Source organism: Macaca fascicularis, chromosome 1 (assembly GCF_037993035.2).
Source record: "Macaca fascicularis isolate 582-1 chromosome 1, T2T-MFA8v1.1".
Classification (NCBI taxonomy): Eukaryota; Metazoa; Chordata; class Mammalia; order Primates; family Cercopithecidae; genus Macaca; species Macaca fascicularis.
Window position 1 is genome coordinate 70,609,040 of NC_088375.1, and position 15,961 is coordinate 70,625,000.

The window sequence follows — 15,961 nt, forward strand, 5'->3', positions numbered from 1 at the left end:
TCCTGAGTGCAGCCCACTTCACTCAAAGATAACATTAATGAGTAGGCTTAGTTTGAAGGATTAATGTTTATTATAGTACCAATAGCCTTGACCTTTAATGAGCATATCCGCACATTCCAAGTTTAATCATAGCTCCTTATAGTTTCTTCTAAGTAGAGACACTACCCAAGGACAGTGTGTTCCTCCTGCTTTCTGAGGACTGGCTACTCTCTCTTTTTTTGAGATGGAGTCTTGCTCAGTCGCCCAAGCTAGAACACAGTGGCACAATCTCAGCTTACCGCAACCTCTGCCTTCTGGGTTCAAGCGATTCTCCTGCCTCAGCCTACTGAGTAGCTGGGATTACAGGTGTGCGCCACCACACCTGGCTAATTTTTGTATTTTTAGTAGAGACAGGGTTTCACCATGTTGGTCAGGCTGGTTTCAAACTCCTGACCTCATGATCCGCCCGCCTCAGCCTCCCAAAGTGCTGGGATTACAGGCGTGAGCCACCGCGCTCAGCTGGACTCGCTACTCTCTAACAGAGTAGTTCCAATAAACTTGCTTCCTTCACTGTGCTCTGTGACTCCCCTACAATTATTTCCTGTGCTAGACCCAAGGACTGGCCCTTGGAGTCTCTTTTGCAGCAACACTGTAGTAATGTACAACAAAGTACTATAAACCAATTCGTTGACACTTATCACATAATGCTTTTGACTATAGCTACCTTGTGTATGCGTTTTCCAACTTTAGAAATTGCAAGCCTTTTGAGAACAAACCAATTTTGGTTTGTTTTTGCATCTTCTATATAGTCTGAAACAAGGCCTGCAATATGATATGCTCTCAATTTTTTTATTTTTTATTTTATTTTTTTGAGACAGAGTCTGGCTGTGTCACCTAGGCTGGAGTGCAAAGGCGCAATCTCGGCTCACTGCAACCTCTGCTTCCCGAGTTCAAGCGATTCTCCTGCCTCAGCCTCCCAAGTAGCTGGGATTACAAACACCCGCCACCACAACCAGCTAATTTTTTTGTATGTTTAGTAGAGACAGAGTTTCACCATGTTGTTCAGGCTGGTCTCGAACTCTTGACCTTGTGATCCGCCCTCCTCGGCCTCCCAAAGTGCTGGGATTACAGGCATGAGCCAATGGTGGCTCAAATATTTTTAAATAAGTGAAGGGAAGCAGTAAGTCTTAAACTGACTACAATTGAGAAAAATATTTTATCTTTCAATCTGCTCTTTGGAATGGATATTGGATATTATATACCTTTCCACAATTTTTTTTTTTTTTTTTTTTTTGAGACAGAGTCCCACTCTGTCACCCAGGCTGGAGTGCAATGGCGTGATCTCGGCTCACTGCAACCTCCACCTCCTGGGTTCAAGTGATTCTCCTGCCCCAGCCTCCTGAGTAGCTGGGATTACAGGCACCCACCACCACACCTGGCTAATTTTTTGTATTTTTATAGACAGGGTTTCACCATGTTGACCAAGCTGGTCTCGAACTCTTGATCTCAGATGATCCGCCTGCCTCAGCCTCCCAAAGTGCTAGGATTACAGGCGTGAGCCACCACGCCTGGCCTCCTTTCCACAGTTTTTTGAGAAACATATTTTTCTCCTTTAACTTGTAAATCTACTAAATACCATCCAGAGATTTCCTAATGTTGAACCATTCTGAAAAATAGGAATAAACTCTTTTGGCCTGGAACAAGTCTTTCTGCATTCTATAGGAACATCCTCTCTCCTCAACTGAAAGGCAAAAAGGGATCTGCTGCCTCCCTTCCCACACACCCCAGCATATGGTGACCTTCCTTACTAAAGAAAATGGTTCTTATTCTAGCTCTTTTTTTTTTTTTTTTTTTTTAGGTTAGAGCAGAAGTTTAATAAGCGAAAGGAAGAAAGCCCTCTGGATCAGAGAGGGGTCCCAGAAAGATGGGTTGCCCTCTTATTCTAGCTCCTGTCTTTATTTGAGTAAGAATCAGATGAAATTGTATTCTTCTTTAAAGAAGTGTTATCAGCTCTTTTCTTTCATTATTGTGCAACTAAGAGTTCATTTAATCACTTTGCTGCTTGCTCTTTACCTCTGGTTCACTATTCTCCTTCATAATCCCTTCCGTACTTTGCTATTGTACATTTCCTTCCCCTCTCCAAGCCTGCCTTCTAAACTAAACATAAAGAGAAATCCTGTTTTCGCATGGTCAAGCGACACTCATACTTTAGAGTTTAATTTCTTGCCTTTGCCCTTTCTTGCCCTTTTGTGCTTTTGACAGAATACTTCAAAGCAGCATATGTGAATTTTCATTTCATTTATAGGATCGGAGTAACTTGGAACGGGTTTCCAGAGACTGTTCTATGCTTGTTAGAGCTTAGCTTTTCAAGCATAGGCAAATCTCACTGTCCTTTATAAATTATAACAAAGTCAGTACTGATAATTACAGAGTCAGTCAAAAAGATAAAATGGAAAGAGATGAGATAATTCAAGGATTACCAGTGCTACAAGTTTAAACATAGGACTCCAAGCAAACATACCCTAATAAGACCTCCTGAAACCCTTCCTCTTTGGCTAATTCTGAAACACACATATCTCCAAAAAAGATGACTTATTTGGTGAGCATTCCTGTAATTCATGAAAATCTGTAGTATTTATGCCTTAGGTATTAAAAATGGTACAAATAACTTCTCATTTCTCAGTTCAGTAGTTTAAGTTATACATATTGAGGCTGGGTACAGTGGCTCATGCCTGTAATCCTAGCACTTTGGGAAGCTGAGGCGGGCGGATCTCTTGAGATCAGGAGTTCAAAACCAGCCTGGCCAACATGGCGAAACCCTGCCTCTACTAAAAACACAAAAATTAGCTGGTCGTGGTGGCATGCACCTGTGGTCCCAGCTACTCAAGAGGCTGAAGCAGGAGAATCACTTGAACCCAGGAGGTAGAGGTTGCAGTGAGCCAAGATTGTGCCACTGCACTCCAGCCTGGGCAATAAGACATAAGACGAGATTCAGTCTCAAAAAAAAGTTGTACATGTTGAGAACCATGCATAGCATGTAAGAACAGAAAGTGCTAAGAGCCTAATTCGTGCACAAGACTTTTCTGTGGATTACTTCTGAGGCCCAAGTAATTTAAATTGTATAAATTCTTCCAGCTAATGTGTTATACATTTAGAACTATAATACCCTGACTTCCATCCCAGCACTGTTTTCTGAGTATCACAATGCCTCCCAGTCTGCTATCTACATGAGCTTAAGTGACATCCTTCACAGGCCATCCTTAGAATATTGCAAATCACCATCCTGGCTAATATGGTGAAACCCCGTCTCTACTAAAAATACAAAAAACTAGCCGGGCGAGGTGGTGGGCGCCTGTAGTCCCAGCTACTCGGGAGGCTGAGGCAGGAGAATGGCGTAAACCCGGGAGGCGGAGCTTGCAGTGAGCTGAGATCCGGCCACTGCACTCCAGCCTGGGCGACAAAGCGAGACTCCGTCTCAAAAAAAAAAAAAAAAAAAAAAAAAAGAATATTGCAAATCAGGAACTCTGAATTGGGGGGCTGGCTTCTGAGTGTATAGGCAATAAATGAGGGAAGTATAAGGGATGGAGAAGGGATCTTGCAGTTCACATGGATAGACATTAGACAGGTTTGTTGTTTTTGTTTTGTTTTGTTTTTGGTCACCCCATATATGAGTTCCCTTTGTGTGGGGAATGCCTCACCTTATTAAGCAGAACCTGCTTCCCACTATAGAAGTTAAAACCGCCAAGCAATCACTTTCCAGCCTCTCTTGCAAACAGGACACTGATTTTTAAAAGCCAGGACTGAGCATACTCCATGCTCACAAGCGTGGGCAGTGTGGCAGGGATTTTAATGGCAATATTCTGAGCCTAGTTTGCAGAAGTTGGCAGTGTTAGCCACACAGTCTATGCCCAGTGTCTGTGGCAGTGGAGTCTCTATGGTTTTTGTTTACTGGCATGAGTTTGTTTTGTCATCCCTCCTAGAGATTTTATGAACTATTCAATATCCTTCAGTAAATTCCTTTTCTGCTTAAATTAGCCAAATTTGGCTGGGAACAGTGGCTTGCACCTATAATCCCAGCACTTTGGGAGGGCACGGCAGGGGGATCACTTGAACCTAGGAGTTCAAGACCAGCCTGAGCAACACAAGGAGACTCTGTCTCTACAAAACATTAAAAAACTTGCCAGGCATGGTGGTGCATGCCTGTGGTCCCAGCTACTTGGGAGGCTAAGGTAGAAGGATCGCTTGGGCCCAGAAGGTCAAGTCTATAGTGAGCCATGATTGTGCCACTGCACTCCAGCCTGGGTGACAGAGCAAGATTCTGTAAAAAAAAAAAAATTAGCCAAATTTGGTTTCTGATGCTTGCTTTTTTTTTTTTTTTTTTTTTCCCTTGAGACAAAGTCCCTCTCTGTCACCCAGGCTGAAGTGCACTGGTACGATCTTGGCTCACTGCAACCTCTGCCTCCTGGGTTCAAGCAATTCTCCTGCCTCAGCCTCCTGAGTAGTTGGGATTACAGGTGCACACCACCACGCCCAGCTAATTGTTGTGTTTTTAGTAGAGACGGGATTTCTCCATGTTGGTCAGGCTGGTCTCGAACTCATGGCTTCAGGTGATGTGCCAGCCTCAGTCTCCCAAAGTGCTGCAATTACAGGCATGACACCCAGTCATGATACTTGCATTTTCAAGAACCCTGTTTAATGAGAAAATCAATACCCCGAAGTAGTTGTCATCAAGAGACCCTTAGGAAAATGAAGGAAAATAGGAAAGAAGGAAGAGAGGGAAATCTGGCATTGGTTATATGGCCTGCATAGGTCTCCAGGCAGCAAAATTCCAATTAATTTAAAGGATGTGACACTGGAAGGCTATGGAAGATGCTGATCAAACTTGTGAAAGCATTTTAAATTCTTATGGCAAGAAGGATACATATTGACTCGGGGGCAACCAAGGGATACACTACAATGAACATTTTTTAATATTTTGGTTCTACTTTTCATATAATAAAGTGAGAAAGCCCTCATTTTATGAGGCAGAACCCATCTTCCACCCTAGAAACTGAAAATGCCAAATACTTACTTTCCCAGTGTTCCTCACTATTATGGCAAATACATGACTTAAGTTCCACCAATCAGAGGTACACAGCCCAGATTTTGAGTCAGAAGCCAGGAATATAAAGAAACCAACTGCATGGGACTTTGTGCTGGTGTGGGAAGTAGCAACTGCACCCATTTTCAGAGGCAGTAGTGGCATTGATCCTAGTAGCTGTATCCAGTGTCCCAAGGCAGTGAGTCTTCATGGACCAGCCCTGTGACCTGATTTGGAGCACTGTTTCTAGCTCTATAACCTACAAACCTGGTTTTTGACCCTCTTGGAGATTATGAGCTACCTAATATATTTAATAAATTTGTATGTTTAAATTAGTCAAGGTTGGTTTCTGTTTCTTAAAACTAAACTCTGACTGATAGAGAAGGCAATCAGTCCACAAAATTCCACCATTCCTAAGATCAAAACTTACCTTCCTCTCTTTCACTCCCATCTTTCATGTATTTTGAGGCTTCTTTCTTGATTTTAAAATGTCAGGATAGGGAATAAGAACTTTGAATTTTCCAGGAATTGCTTAACCTCAACCCCAGAGATGGTCTTGAGCCATTAAACCCTTAGGGGTAGTTATGCCTTGCAATTCATCAATAGCCACAATTCACTGCTTATGTAATACTCATGTCATTATAAAAAGCCCTCTTGATGAGGCTAGCAGTGGTGGCTCATGCCTGTAATCCCAGCACTTTGGGAGGCTAAGGTGGGAGGATCACTTGAGATAGAGCTCTAGACCAGCCTGGCCAAATGGTGAAACCCATCTCTACTAAAAATACAAAAAGTAGCCAGGCATGGTGGGTGTGCCTGTAGTCCCAGGTACTCAGGAGGCTGAGGCACGAGAATCACTTGAACGCGGGAGGTGGGGTTGAAGTAAGATGAGATCAAGCCACTGCACCTGAGCCTGGGTGACTGAGCAAGACTCTGTAAAAACAAAACAAAACAAAACAAAAAAAAAACCCTTTTGTTGGAAACTCAGAAGAAAAGTCAGGAGTCAGGAATTAATTTGACCAGAAAGAATACACCCACTGGAATCAAACAAAGGATCGAGTCTGAAATTGTAGCCTAAAACCCCACACAAAATAAGTCCTAGGGGAACTTCTCCCCAATCCCCAAAGGTCACAAGAGATCTCCAATAACCCCATTTACCAAGGTTCCTCTCTGGATTTGAGGTATGTCACACAGCTACCTCTACCACCACAACGAAGCTTGTCAATGCAATACTGTCACCAAACAGAAATTTACTGGACTGACGAACACATATTATCAGGGAAATCCATTTTAACAGGGGCCTTCTGAAATCAGTAGCTTCCTATAGAAGGACTCTACATGCAAATATCATTTGAATCTGCTTCCTCTCACTTTCTTATCTGGAACCCAAATGGAAACGTTTATTATTAATAGAAGTTAAGAAGCCTAAAAGCGATCATTGAAATAACTAGTTTCTTGTCTGTGCCAGGGCAGCACGTGGTCCACGCGAAGCAATAGAGATGCTCAGGCTGTGCCCTCAGGGACCAAATGGGAGAGAGCAGCATCTGTGGGGACAGACAGCCCAGACATCAAGCTCTTTGGCAAGTGGAGCACCCATGATGTGCGTGCAGATCAATGACGTTTCCTTACAGGATTACACTGCAGTGAAGAAGTATGCCGAGCACCTGCCTCACAGTGCAGGGCAGTATGCTGCCAAACGCTTCCGCAAAGCTCAGGGCCCCATTGTGGAGTGTCTCACTCACTCCATGATGACACACGGCCGCAACAACTGCAAGAAACTCGTGACCTTGTGCATTGCCAAGCATGCCTTCGAGACCATTCACCTGCTCACAGAAGAGGATTCTCTGTAGGTCCTGGTGAATGCCATTATCAACAGTGGTCCCCAGGAGGACTCCACATGCATTGGGTGAGCCAAGCCTGGACCATGAGATGAGAGGCTGTGGATGTGTCCCCATTGTGCTGTGTGAATTAGGCCATCTGGCCGTTGTGCACAGGCACTCATGAGGCCCTTTGGGGCAGCCCCACGAGAAGAGAAGAGAAGAGAAGAGAAGAGAAGAGGAGAAAAGAGAAGACAAGAGAAGAAGAGAGAGGAGGAGAGAGGAGGAGAGAGGAGGAGAGAGGAGGAGAAAGGAGGAGAGAAGAGGAGAGAGGAGAAGGAAAGAGAAAGAGAGAAAGAAAGAGAGAAAGAGAAATAAAGATCTAAAGCTGTGAATAAAATAGCAATTTGGTTTTTTTCTTGGGGGGGTATGTTTTTTTGTTCGTTTGTTTGTTTGAGATGGGCTCTCACTCGACAGATGGACAATCCAAGCTGGAATGCAGTGGCACCATCTTGGCTCACTGCAACCTCTGCCTCCCTGGCTCAAGCCATCCTCCCACCTCAGCCTCCCAAGTAGCTGGGACCACAGGCACAGGCCACCATTCCTGACTAATTTTTGTGTTTGTAGTAGAGTCAGGGTTTCGCCATGTTACCCAGGCTGGTCTTGAACTCCTGAGCTCAAGCAATCATCCCACCTCAGCCTCCCAAAATGCTGGGATTACAGACATGAGCCATTGCGGCCAGACACAAAATTTGTTTTTATTTAAATATTATTAATTTATGTTTAGGGATGGGCTCTTGCTGTGTTGCCTAAGCTTGTCTTGAGCTCCTGGCCTCAAGCAATCCTCCAGCCTCAGCCTCCCAAAGTGCTGGGATTGCAGGCATGAGTCACCACACCCAGCCACAAATAGCAAATTTCTTACAATTCCTCCAGAGTGCCAGTCAGCCTTGCTCTTTACTAAATTTCCCAGAAGCCTACCGAGGCTGCCCTGTGGATTTCCTGAGTCACATCGTAGAGCTGAGGATAATGGGTTTCATGTGGGGCCCCCTCTACTCCTCTCTGGTTCTCAAGGGCATGGGTAAGGTTAGAGTCCATCCACCCCAGTGGAATTCAGAGAGAAGGGAATTGGAAATCACGAGCTTTGGCCTGGGTCTTTCAGATGCCAGAGAATCCCCCAGTATAAGGTAAAGGGTTATTCTGTGGGACAGCTTCTGTGACGGTTAATTTGATGTGTCAACTTGGTGAGGCTACATTACTCAGCTAGTTGGTTAAACATTATTCTAGATGTTTCTGTGAAGATATATTGTAAATTAGATTAACATTTAAATCAGTCGACTGTGAGTGAAGCACATTACCCTCTGTAAAGTGGGTTGGCTTTATCCAATCAGTTGAAGGCCTTAGAAATAGAAAAAGACTGACCTCCCCAAGCAAGAAGGAATTCCGCCAGCAGACTGCCTTTGGGCTTTGCAGGGAGCCAGGGCAGAAAAGGAGGAAAGTGTCTGTGATTTAGTGCTACTGAGGAAACCCATGCATTGACAGATTTGAAACACTCCTGGGAGTGGGTAGAGAGAATGTGGACTTTCTGCCATTTCAGGTAAGGTCAGAGTCCCAACAGATATATTGTCTTGTGACTCTTGAGTTTCTGGTTTTAGCCTGAGACTGTTGTAGGGTGTATAGAGGAGGATAAAGTAGAAAATGCCTAAGGTGGTGTTAAAAATGCAAATGCTTGTTCCCCAGTGCCACGAAGAAATAGCACTCCAACATAAATTTAATTTTCTCAGCAAGGCAATTTTTACTTTCTGCAGAAAGGGTGCCCCTCACAGATGGAACAATGGCAAGAGCACACTTGGACAGGGGAAGCGAAGGAGTTCTTATTCCTGATGCAGGTAGTCCCTACTGCTGTGTTGTTCCCCTATTGCCTAGGGTTGGACAGCACAGTCTAAGCTAATTCCGATTGGCTATTTTAAAAAGAGCAGGAGTATGAGCTGGAGTGGCAGGGTGAGTAGTTTGGCGGGAAAGATGGTTAGGAACAGGTGACTAAAGGTGACTTAGGTCAGAGTGGGTGACCAGGCATGACTCAGGTCAGAGCAGGTGACTGGAATGAGTCAGGATGAAGCAGGTGACCAGGGGAACAGATGTGAACTACTAACTAGGACCAGCAGGAAAGTTGTTTACTGAAACTAGAGGCAAGGGGGGGAAGAGAACCAGGAAGTTAAACTTTAAAATGGAGAATCAAAGAATAAGAGAGCTGAACATAATAACCTACTTGGCCGAACGTGGTGGCTCACGCCTGTAATCCCAACACTTTGGGAGGCTGAGGTGGGTGGGTCACTTGAGGTCAGGAGTTCAAGACCAGCCTGACTAATATGGTGAAACTCTGTCTCCACTACAAATACAAAAATTAGCCAGGTGTGGTGGCACATGCCTGTAATCCCAGCTACTCGGGAGGCTGAGGCAGAAAAATTGCATGAACCCAGGAGGAGGTTGCAGTGAGCCAAGATTGCGCCACTGCACTCCAACCTGGGTGACAAAGCAAGACTCCATCTCAAAAAAAAAAAAAAAAGAAAAAAAACAGGCTGGGCGCGGTGGCTCACACTTGTAATCCCAGCACTTTGGGAGGCCAAGGTGGGTGGATCACGAAGTCAGGAGATTGAGACCATCCTGGCTAACACCGTGAAACCCCGTCTCTCCTAAAAATACCAAAAAAAAAAAAAAAAATTTAGCTGGGCGTGGTGGTGGGCGTCTGTAGTCCCAGTTACTTGGGAAGCTGAGGCAGAAGAATGGTGTGAACCCAGGGGGCAGAGCTGGCAGTAAGCCGAGATCACACCACCGCGCTCTAGCCTGGGCGATACCTCCAGACTCTGTCTCAAAAAAAAAAAAAAAAAAAAAAAAAAAACATGCTAACATACTGATTCTTTGAAGAGAAACTTGGGGTTCATTATATTTAACAGTGGGATCAGGGTGAGGGAAGGTTTCTAGAAGGAGGTGGTATCAAATTAAATGTTGCACAAATTGAAGTTAGGTAAAGAGGAGGTAACAGAATAAGGCAAGTTCACAAGTAGAGAGTCACAAGTAGTTCTATAAAACCAGAGGCACACAGAGGAGGAGGGTGGATAGGGTTAGAGAGAGCTGAGGTTAGAGAATGTGTTAATTGTACTGTCCAGCTAGGTGTGGTGGCTCACATTTGTAATCCCAGCACTTTGGGAAGCTGAGGTGGGAGGATTGCTTGAAGCCAGGAGTTTGAAACCAGGCTGGTCAACATAGCCAAAGTAAAAATATTAGCTGGGCATGGTGGTGCACACCTGTCTTCCCAGCTACTTAGGAGGCTGAGGTGGGACAATTGCTTGAGCAGGAGAGGTTGAGGCTGCATTGAGCCATGATCACCCCACAGCACTCCAGCCTGGGCAACAGAGTGAGACCCTGTCTCAAATAGAAAAAGAAGAAAAAGAAATGTACCGTCCATACCCTGACACTCCTTTACCACCTATGTGTTTATTTCCTATTATTCATCCCAGCTAGAGCCAAAGAAATAATACTGTATTTGATAGTCTTTATTTGAACTTCTGAGTGTGGGGAGACAATTCTCTACAGGACTTCCATGTTTCTGCACATCTAGGGAGCAGAGGCACTGACAACCTTTGTTCCAGATAATCTCTTTGGAAGATCGTGACCCTCTGGAGCAGAGGGCAGGTCTGTTTATCATCCACTATAATGAAGATAATGTCTCCTTCTGGGCAAAGGTTGGGTTTCTTTAAGCTCAGGATTCCTCAGCTATGAGGCACAACCTCCGCGTGTGTGGCATCTACCTGGACATCTTCACATCGCCCTGTGAATCTTGAGGGAGTGGGGGAGGGCAAGGGGAACCAACCCGAACATGAGGCTTGTGTTCCTTGCTGTGCTCTAAGTAGTAAAATCCTTTGCCTCTGAACCAGGAGCCGCATGTCTTCTATAGGTACCCATGACCGCCATGCCAGGATAATCCTTTACAGTTCTTGACACTAGGTATTTGCTTTAAAACAAACAAAAACAGGCCAGACAAAGTGGCTCATACCTGTAATCCCAGCACTTTGGGAGGCTGAGGAGGGCGGATTGATTGAGGCCAGTAGTTAAAGACTAGCAACATGGCGAAACCCCATCTCTACTAAAAATACAAAAATTAGCATGGCATACCCTTATAATCCCAGCTACTCAGAAGGCTGAGATGGAGAATCATCTGAGCCCGGGAGGTCCAGCTGCAGTGAGCCATGATCATGCCACTGCACTCAAGGCTGGGTGACAGAATGAGACCCTGTCTCAAAAAAAAAAAAGAAAAAAAAAAGGCAGACTTTCGCCACGTTGCACAGGGTGGAGGGTAGTGGCTATTCACAGGCATGATCCTAGCACACTACAGCCTTGAACTCCTGGACTCAAGTGATCCTCCCACTCCAGCCTCCTGAGTAGCTGGGACTATAGCTATCTGCCACCACTGCCTGGCTAGGTATTTGCCTTTTGGGAAGTGAAAAATTAGCTGTAGTTCTGTGTTGTTTATTATGATTTTTTTATAACATATTCTCATGGTGGATGAGTCTTATCCACACTGTGCCCTACTATATAGTTCTGGCTGACATAGGGTTTTAAGCCAGCTGGCTTATCCATATCCCTTCAAATATCAGAACGCTTTGGCTTTCTATGAATCTGAGCTTCCTGTGGAAGTAGAGGGCAACCAAAAAAAAAGTGAGTGTCTTATTGAAATAAATACAAATGCCAAGAAGCTCTGGGTTCCAGCCCAGGCAGTGCTCTGCTTGGCATATGGACTAGGTTCTTAACCACATAAAGGAACATAAGCCAAGTTAAAATTTGAAGAGGCTCATGCCTGTAATCCCAGCATTTTGTGGGGCTGAGACGGGCAGATCACCCACGGTCAGGAGTTCGAGACCAGCCTGGGCAACATGGTGAAACCCCATCTCTACTAAAAATACAAAAAATTAGCCTGGCATGGTGGCACACACCTGTAGTCCCAGCTACTCAGGAGGCTGAGATGAGAATTGCTTGAACCTGGGAGACAGAGGTTGCAGCAAGCCAAGATCACACTACTGCACCCCAGCCTGGGCAACAGAGCGAGACTCCGTCTAAAAAAAAAAAAAAAAAAAAAAAGATGTGAAAAGACTGTGATCCAAGAAGCAATGAAACAGAGGTGATAATAGCCAAACAGGATGCGGCCATGAGATAATTCTAACCATCACCACTGTGGGGATGGACAATGTAATGTAACAGAAAGCCCTGTCTCTAGGCACCTTATATTAGCCTCTCAAATATCTCCTTATTCAAATCATCAAAACTATAACTTTAACAGAGGAAGTTAATCTATCATTTAGAAGCAAGTGTTAACTTTTTAGCCTTCAACCTGATCAGTGGGGTTGGTCAATATATTCCACTGAGTTATAGAAACAAATATAAACTACTATTTAAACATTTTAGATTACTAAGGAGAAGATCGCCCAGGCGTGGTGGCTCACGCCCATAATCCCAGCACTTTGGGATGCCAAGGCAAGTGGATCACCTGAGGTCAGGAGTTCAAGACCAGCCTGACCAACGTGGTGAAATGCCATCTCTACTACAAATACAAAAGTTAGCTGGGCATGGTGGCATGAGCCTGTAGTCCCAGCTTCTCAGGAGGCTGAGACAGGAGAATCGCTTAAACCCAGGGGTCGGAGGTTGCAGTGAGCCGAGATCGTGCCACTGCATTCCAGCCTGGGGAACAGAGCGAGACTCCGTCTCAAAAAAAAAAAAAAAAGTTGCAGGGGGGAATCACTGTAAAGTAAACTCTTAGGAATTCATCTTTGAAAGTATCTAAAAAACTCAAATCCTCTCTTCAAATCATCTAAGTCTAAATAACAGAACGGAATGAATAAAGATGTAATATGTTTTATGTGACTTAATGTTTTTTGAGGGATCTAGTGAATACTTTTGTTTAGTTTTGTTTATAATTAATAATTTGTAAATAATTTAGGCACACTGACGAAGAATCAAAGAGAAGGTATTTCTGTGTGTCTTTGTCTCTGGAGATGCACTTTATCCAAATATGGCATTATCTGAAAAATAAAAAATAAAAAGTATTTGTTATATAACTTATAATACATTTCATGGTTTTTAAAATAACCCTGGAGGGCAGAGTATTGTGTTTCAGATACAGGAACTACGGTTTAGAAACACCAAATGGGCCGGCCGCAGTGGCTCACACCTGTAATCCCAGCACTCTGGGAGGCCGAGGCCGGTGGATCGCCTGAAGTCAGGAATTCGAGGCCATCCTGGCCAACATGGTGAAACCCCATCACTACTAAAAAAAATACAAAAATTAGCTGGGCGTGGTGGCACACACCTGTAGTCCCAGCTACTCAGGAGGCTGAGGCAGGAGAATCGGTTGAACCCGGGAGGCAGAGCTTGCAGTGAGCTGAGATCACGTCACTGCACTCCAGCCTAGGCGACAAAGCGAGACTCTGTCTCAAAAAACAAACAAACAAAAAATTAGCCGGGTGTGGTGGCGCACACCTATAATCCCAGCTACTCTGGAGGCTGAGGCAGGAGAATCACTTGAACCCCGGCCAGCAGAGATTGCAGTGAGCCAAGATCAGGCCACTGCACTATAGCTTGTGACAAAGTGACAGAGTGAGACTCAATAAATTAAAAAACAAAACAAAAAACACCAAATGGCTGGGCACAGTGGCTCACGCCTATAATCCCAGCACTTTGGGAGGCTGAGGCAGGCAGATTGCTTGAGGTCAAGAATTTGAGACCAACCTGGGCAACATGGCAAAACTCAGTCTCTATTAAAAAAATACAAAAGTTAGCCAGGCATGGTGGCACATGCCTATAGTCCTAGCTACTCGAGAGGCTGAGAGGTGGGAGGATCGCTCGAGCCCAGGAGGTTGAGGATACAGTGAGCCATGATCACACCACTGCACTCCAGCCCCAGTGACAGAGCAAGACTCTGCCTCCTAAAAAAAAAAAGTCAAATTACTAAAAGCATGATAGTATGCTTTTAGTATAGTATCTTTATTTCATTGGGTAGACCCAGATAAACAAGTTTAAAAATAGTAAATGTCAGCTGGGTACAGTGGCTCACGCCTGTAATCCCAGCACTTGAACAGAGGCAAATGACAGAGGCAAAACTTGAACCCAGGTGTTTTTAATTCTATGTATTTAAATAAACTGCCCCTCTTTTGGGCTCCACATCTCCAAGTGGAAGATTGAAAAGAGGACCTGGAAATCTCCAAAAGAACTTCTTTCCTAGTCTTCACGTCATTATTAATAGAAGCAAAGAGGAGCTCCCAGAACTCCAAATACTCTATGAGAAATCTGTAACATTCCTTCCCCTCAACACACAGGCCTCCCCACCAGGTTAGACCACCACTAGGTTCGACCATCAGGACTAATCTCATTTTGTCCCTTATCCCTGTTTACACTGGACTCCTCAAGGAACCCAGGAGTCCTGGGTCATCCCTCACGCCCTGCATAGTAATAGTAAGTTCTATGGGCAGCAATACACCCTCCATCCAACACTTCCTATCCCCCACCCTGCTGTTTTCTGTTTCCCCATAGCTCTTACTCATTTATCACTATCTGATCTGACATTTACTTTTTTTTTTTTTTTTGAGACGGAGTTTCGATCTTGTTGCCCAGGCTGTAGTGCAGTGGTGCAATCTCTGCTCACTGTAACCACCTCCTCCCGGGTTCAAGCGATTCTCCTGCCTCAGCCTCCAGAGTAGCTGGGATTACAGGCGTGCACCACCATGCCCGGCTAATTTTTGTGGGATTTCATCATGTTGGTCAGGCTGGTCTTGAACTCCTGACTTCAGATGATCCACCCGCCTTTGCCTCCCAAAGTGCTGGGATTACAGGCGCGAGCCACTGTACCCAGCTGACATTTACTATTTTTTAACTTGTTTATCTGGCTCTACCCAATGAAATGTAAGCTTTTTTTTTTTTTTTTTAAGAAATAGAGACGGGGCCTCTCTAAGTTGCCCACCCTGGTCTCAAACTCCTGGGCTCAAGGGATCCTCCTGCCTCAGCCTACCAAAGTGTTAGGATTTCAGGCGTGAGCCAGCACACCAAAACCTAAGCTTTCTGAGGTAAAATTTTATTCATCACTGTATTGACAAGCACATAGAAGAGTGCCTGACATAAAGTAAGCACTCACATGTATTTGTTGAAAGAATAAAGAGTAAATGAGTGTTTCTTCCTCTCGCACAGGTATGCAAAGGAAAAGAATACAGTGCCTTCCAATTCTTATGGAATATGTCCAGCAAAATATACTGTATTTTTTTTTTTTCTTTTGAGATGGAGTCTCACTCTGTTGCCCAGGCTGGAGTGCAATGACGCAATCTTGCCTCATTGCAACCTCCACCTCCCGGGTTCGAGCAATTATCCTGCCTCAGCCTCCCAAGTAGTTGGGACTACAGGCATGTGCCACCATGCTTGGCTAATTTTTATATTTTTTAGTAGAGACGGAGTTTCACCACGTTGGTCAGGCTGGATAAATATACTGTATTATTACTGTCTTGCATTTCTAAAGATTATTCCACAGCAACCATCTAAGGTTGCGGCGAGAAACTCTTAAGTTTGTGAGCCACTGCCCAAGGACATAGCTATTGGTCTCGAGAGGAATGAGGTAAGTTCTACCACTACTTCTGGGAAAGTATATTCCATGTCCCAACATTTATTCAATCAGCCAGGAAATGTTTCCTCAGTTCCTAATTTGTGCTAGACACTGTTCTAGGGACTGAGGATAAAGTAGTGAAAAAAGCAGATACCATCCCTGCCTTCAAGGAGCTTGGCCTTCATTAGGGAGTGATAAACACTGTGGTAAAAAAGAAAGCTGGGTAAGGGATTGTAGAGTGTTGAGGAGTGCTGCTTAGATAGGGTGGTTTCTTTTGTTTATGTTTTATTTCAGTAGTTTTTGGGGTAAAGGTGGATTTTGGTTACATGGGTAAGTTCTGTAGCGGTGATTTCTGGGATTTTGGTGCACCCATCATCCGAGCAGTGTACATTGTACCCAATATTTGGTCTTTTATCCCTCGCCCCTCTTTTACCTTTCTTTCCCTTGGGGTTC

The 15,961-nt window shown here is 44.5% G+C and overlaps 1 long non-coding RNA gene across 1 annotated transcript in view; it reads right to left on the reverse strand.

Moving 5' to 3' along the window:
• Window positions 1-10,406: 10,406 nt before the first annotated feature.
• Window positions 10,407-15,961, reverse strand: part of LOC102129996 (spermatogenesis-associated protein 45) — a 33,401-nt gene continuing 27,846 nt past the window's right edge. Inside the window, exon 3 of the long non-coding RNA XR_006699661.2 lies at window positions 10,407-12,944. This is a non-coding gene — a long non-coding RNA (spermatogenesis-associated protein 45). The remainder of the gene's footprint in view (window positions 12,945-15,961) is intronic.